The 5,764-nt window shown below is 38.8% G+C and overlaps 1 pseudogene; it reads left to right on the forward strand.

Moving 5' to 3' along the window:
* Window positions 1-2,183: 2,183 nt before the first annotated feature.
* LOC105812259 lies at window positions 2,184-3,375 on the forward strand (annotated as a pseudogene).
* The last annotated feature ends 2,389 nt before the right edge of the window (window positions 3,376-5,764 follow it).

A 5,764-nucleotide genomic window follows, 5' to 3' on the forward strand; every position in this document is an offset into this window, starting at 1 on the left:
ACATCTTAAACAAGCTGAGGCTATTGAATAGACGATTTATTAATACAATAAAATCATTATCGGTCAGAAATTTGAAATTGGGGAGCATGACCTAACCCTTGCAGGCTTCCAGGATGAGTCTACCTGAGCTACATGTGGATATAGTGAGCTCTTTTTGTAGTGACCATGACAACGAAGGACTTCTAGTCCATATCCTTCTCCTGGATTCAAATTACACCCTTCTGTAATTCATCTGATTGAAGTTTGCAACCTCACCCAGGGTGCAAGAACAGAAACTTCTATCAATATTGAGTGGATTCTTGAGCCTCTTAAGATATTTAAATGTAGTCGTTGTTTAAAAACTACTGAGGCCTTTCCACCTATCTTCCAAAATTCTGTTGTAATTGCTCTGGGTGCAGCCTGGGCATCAGGATTTTTCAAAGCTCCTCGGGGATTCTAATATGCAGCCAAGGCTGAGAACCACTGTTATGCCTTCTCTCCTGGCTCCAGACATTAATTTTATTCCATCAGATCTTGAATACTTCTCATACCTGTCTTTGTCTGATGCTAAATTGTGTTGATGATAGTAAGTTATCATATAGAATAGTGGTTAAAACTTCAGGCCCTAGAATCAGACTGCTTATGTTTGATCTTGAGTGAATTTCTTACTTTCTCTGTGCCTTAATGTCACTATCTGTAAGATGGGGATAATAATCGTTCCTATCTTCTAAGGTTTTTAAAAAAGTAGGATTAAATGGCATTATACATGTAATGTTTGCTAAACAGCATCTGCACATATTAAGTGCTCAATAGATTTTAGCTATTCTTATCATTATTTTCTATATAAATTATATAATCTGTGAATAAACCTCTTCTTTTCCAATCACTGTAATTCCTCTTTCTTTTTTCCTGGTCTTATTGTATTGTTCAGGACCTCCAATATTGTGTTGAGTATTAATGATGACAGAAGTACTCCATTTTTCTGGCCTGTTTAGTTTTCAGTGTTGAAGGAAATGCTTCTGAAGTTTAGAAGCACACCTCACACAATAAAGTATGAGGTTCGAAGGAGGTTTTGCTACCAACATCTTTTTTCATATTAAGGAAGTTCTTTTCTTATTTTTTAGGAGGCACTGAATTTTCTTGCTGGCTTTTCTCACATCAAGGGAGATGATCACAGTTTTCCTCCTGTGATCTATTAAAGTGAATTCCATTTGTTGAAAAGTCATCACGGATCAAAGGGTGAGACTGAGAAGGGGAATTTATCATATAAGAAGAGGGAAAGGCATCAAGATTAACTACAAGAAATAAAATTAGTTAAGTTAGCAAATTCAGGAAAAACTATAAAGACCAGCCAGGCCTTATGAAGAGAGAGGAGAGAAACAAGCAAAAGTTATAGATCAGCCGGGCGCAGTGGCTCACAGCTGTAATCCTAGCACTCTGGGAGGCCAAGGCGGGTGGATCGCTCAAGGTCAGGAGTTCGAGACCAGCCTGAGCAAGAGTGAGACCCCGTCTCTACCAAAAAGTTGAAAGAAGTGATCTGGACAACTGAAAATATGTATATATATAAAAAATTAGCCGGGCATGGTGGCGCATGCCTGTAGTCCCAGCTACTCGGGAGGCTGAGGCAGAAAGATCGCTTGAGCCCAGGAGTTTGAAGTTGCTGTGAGCTAGGCTGACGCCACGGCACTCTAGCCCGGGCAACAGAGCAAGACTCTGTCTCAAAAAAAAAAAAAAAAGTTATAGATCATTTCCCTTTTTGTGACCATCAATGTGAGGGTTTCAAGAACACACTGAGTGATTAACCAAATAGGATTAAGGGCTCAGAAATGGCTGCATTGCACATGATCTACCGCTTGCTGCTCTTGCTCTTTCCAATTACAATAAGATGCATTTTTTAGTTTTTATTTTTTCCCAAATTTTTATTTTGAAAAATAATTTCCAGAAAAGGTGAAATTATAGTATAATGAATTAATAGTTTATCTATCACCTAGATTCACCAATTGTTAACATTTTGCCATTTTTTATCTATCTGTATAATTTTTCCTTCTGTTGCTGAGCCATTTGAAAGTTACAGACATCATAATATTTCATGCATAAATACTTCACCATGCATCTATCTCTTTAAGAACAAGAGCGTTCTCTGACATATCCATAATACCAATCTCGGTAGCAGGTGAGAGGCAGAGTCCAGCCTGGCTGTGGCCATGGACCCCTTCATGTGGACCAGTGGTCTCCTGGACATCAACAAGACCCAGGGGATCCAGCAGCGTGGGGTGCCCATCTAACGATGGCGAGGAGAAGATAAAATCTGATGCTGAGACAATCCTTCTTAGTACACATTGACTGATTTGGAGAGATCATAAAAATCACGAGTGCCACATGGTCATTCCTCTTTCCCAAATCATGTTGATTAAAGAACAGGCAGCTGGCATTGGGAAGAGTGCAAAAATAGTGGTCCATCTTATAGAGCTCCTCCTAACAAAGAACCTGGCCCATTCCAGAGTAGAAAGAACTCCTGCATCAAACTCTCCTTCAAAGAACATGGCTGGATTGAGTTTTTACAGGTGTTTATCAGAGAGAATGACTCAGAGAAGATGGGAGAATGTGCCAGTTTCCCAGTCGTTACAAACAAATAGAGGACCCCAGCCAGGAAGAATAAGGGCTGTAGGAATTGTAGGTATTGAAGGAAACTGGAAGAAAAAAGAAAAGAAACTGACAAAAACATTTCTGAGGCCTTTGAAGATGTCAGCAAGCTAATGATCAAGGCTAAGGAAATGGTGGAGTTATCAAAATCAATTGCTAATAAAATTAAAGACAAGGTGACATCACAGAAGATGAGACCATCAGGTTTAAATCCTACTTGCTGAGCATGGGAACAGCTACCCCAGTTACCAGGGAAACCTGTGGCTCAGGCACACTATACCACATGCAGCTGGCCAAACAGCTGGCTGGAATATCGCAGGCGCCTTTAGAGAAAAGAGGGGGAATAATGTCACTGATGGAGGTGTACTGTTTAGCAAACCGAGCTCGAGGAATGAAATTGCTCTCACCAGAAGATTTAGTGAATTCATGCAAGACGCTGGAAGCACTGAAATTACCTCTTAGGCTCTGAGTTTTTGATGGCGGCATCATGGTAATCGAGCTTCAATCCCACGGGAAGAGGAAATGATTTCAGAAAAGGGATCCCTGACGTCAGAAACGTTTGCTAAGCTTGTGGGAATGTCTGTCCTCCTGGCCAAAGAAAGCTTGCAGATTGCAGAGAAGATCAGCCATCTTTGTCAAGATGACTCAGTGGAAGGCTTGCGTTTTTACCCGTTTATTTGTGACACAGAGCTAAGGGTTTTGTATTTGAAATCCTTTTTGTTCTTGTGCTTGTGGCATGTAGCGGTTGTATGACATTGAACTAAGAGACAAACCTTGATCACCTAAGAATTTACTGGAACTACATAGTAGAATATAAAACATTCTTAATTTTCTCCCTAAATATTATGATCCAAGAAGCTTATTTAGGATAAGGATAGGAAAATACAGAAAAATGAATCCCAATATGAATTTAAAATCATGCTATCATTGCGCAGAACCCTCAGAGCTTGACTTGAAATATGGTGGATTTTAACTTGATCCTCAAATCTAACCATTCTATAAAGAAGGGAATTTAGTTTTGCAGGGAAGAAAAAGAGGAGTGGCGTGTTGGGACAGGTTAGCTTATTATTTTGGTGTGACTAAAATTCACTGGATTATAAATGAGGTTTTTCTCTGGGCCTGTTGTGCCCATTTTGGGGGGTTTTCATGAGGGAAGTCATATCCTGTGGGGTAGTTTAAGAACCTGACAACATTGGAACGAAGTATTGAACTGCAGTGTGCCCTGTGAGGCTCCTCCTGAGGGCTTTTAGAAATAGTCATAGCCATGTCTCCAATAGACCAAATAAAACACCTTTGTGAAAGAAGCGAATTGTATTTGACTTCTTATGTACTTGCTTCTTTTTATTTTTTTAAGTGATGATTTCATGGCTAGCATTTAAAGAATGCAGCTGTATCATTTTGTTTAAAAAATGCTATGGCTTTTGAAACCGAATTAGAAAGCTGGATAGACGTGCCCAGAGTTATGATTATGAATTTGGGAGGTAAACAGCTCAGGAATTCCCTAGGATTGCTGTGCGGATGGAAGGTCAGAGGAAACCTTTAAATAGCTTCACAGGAACCTTAGTGGTCTTTTACCTCAAAGCCACAGAGAGGAAATATAAAGTGGAAAAGTAATTATGTCTCCTCTTCTTTCCTTTAAGGAGTTTCAACACCGAACTTTAAAAATCTTTCAATCATATTCCAGCAATGTTTTTTTTCTTTGCCTCATACATTATAAGTTGTGTGGAGAAAGTATTTCAGTAAAAAGTGTTAGCAAGATAACAAAAACTGGCTCATATTGCACGTAGATTGCTTGAGTTTTAAAGTGGACTGCCTGACCTCGCATGTTACGGCTCTACTGCCTGGAGTATGTTGGCATTACCTCAAACTCAGGGACCCCGTGGGACAGAAGGAGACTCCCTTTGTGAGACCGAGTTGGAAATTGTCGAAGATCAGTTGGATACATTTATGTGGGTGTATTTTGGGGCTCTCTATTCTGTTCCATTGAACTATTTGTCCATTCTTTTACTAAAGACACCGTCTTGATTACTGTAGCTTTATAGTAAGTCTTGAGCCTGGGTAGTGTCAGTCCTCCAACTTTATTCTTCTCCTTCAATGTTATGATGACTATATCGAGTCTTTCGCCTCCCCAAATAAACTTTAGACACAAATGACGGGATTTCCTTCCTTTATAGGGCTGAATAGTATTGCATTTTGTATATATACCTCACTTTCTTTATTCATGTATCTGTGGATGAACATTTAGGTTGATTCCATATCTTGGCTATTAATAGTGCTGCAATAAACATGAGCGTGCAGTATCTCTTCAATATACGTATTTTCTTTCCTTTGGATAAATGCCCAGTGGTGGGATTGCTGGATCATATGGTAGTTCACATGGTAGTTCTATTTTTCATTTTTTGAGAATCCTCCATACTGATTTCCATAATGGCTGAACTCATTTACATTCCTACCAACATTGCATTGAGTTCCCTTTTCTCCACATCCTCACCAGCATTCGTTATTTTTGTCTTTTTGATAATAGCCATTCTAACTGGGGTAAGATATATCATTGTGATTTTGATTTGCATTTCTGTAATGAGTAGTGATTTTGAACATTTTTTATATACATGTTGGCCATGTGTATGCCTTCTTTTGAGAAATGTCCAGTCAGATCTTTTATTCATCTTTTAATTAGATTATTTGTTTTTTTGCTGTTGTTTGAGTTCTTTATATATTCTGGATATTAGTCTCTTGTCAGATGAATAGTTTACAAATTTTCTCCCCTTCTGAAAGTTGTCACTTCATTCTGTTGATTGTTTCCCTTACTATATTGAAGGTTTTCAGTTTGATAGTCCCATTTGTTCCTTTTTGTTGTTGTTGCCTGTGCTTTTGAAGTCTCACCCATAAAGTATTTGCCTAGACCAATGTCCCTATTTCTTCTTTTAGTAGTATTATAGTTTCAGGTCTTACATATATGTCTTTAATCCATTTTTAGTTGATTTTTGTGTATAGTTAGATAGGGATCTAGTTTCCTCTTCTGTATATGGATATCCAGTTTTTCCAGCAAAATTTATTGAAGAAGTGTCTTTTCCCCAATGTGTGTTGTTGGCATTTCTGTCAAAAATCAGCTGTGGCTGGGTGCGGTGGCTCACGCCTGTAA

The sequence above is a fragment of the Propithecus coquereli genome, unplaced genomic scaffold (assembly GCF_000956105.1).
Source record: "Propithecus coquereli isolate 6110/MARCELLA unplaced genomic scaffold, Pcoq_1.0 Scaffold249, whole genome shotgun sequence".
In the NCBI taxonomy this organism is placed as follows: domain Eukaryota; kingdom Metazoa; phylum Chordata; class Mammalia; order Primates; family Indriidae; genus Propithecus; species Propithecus coquereli.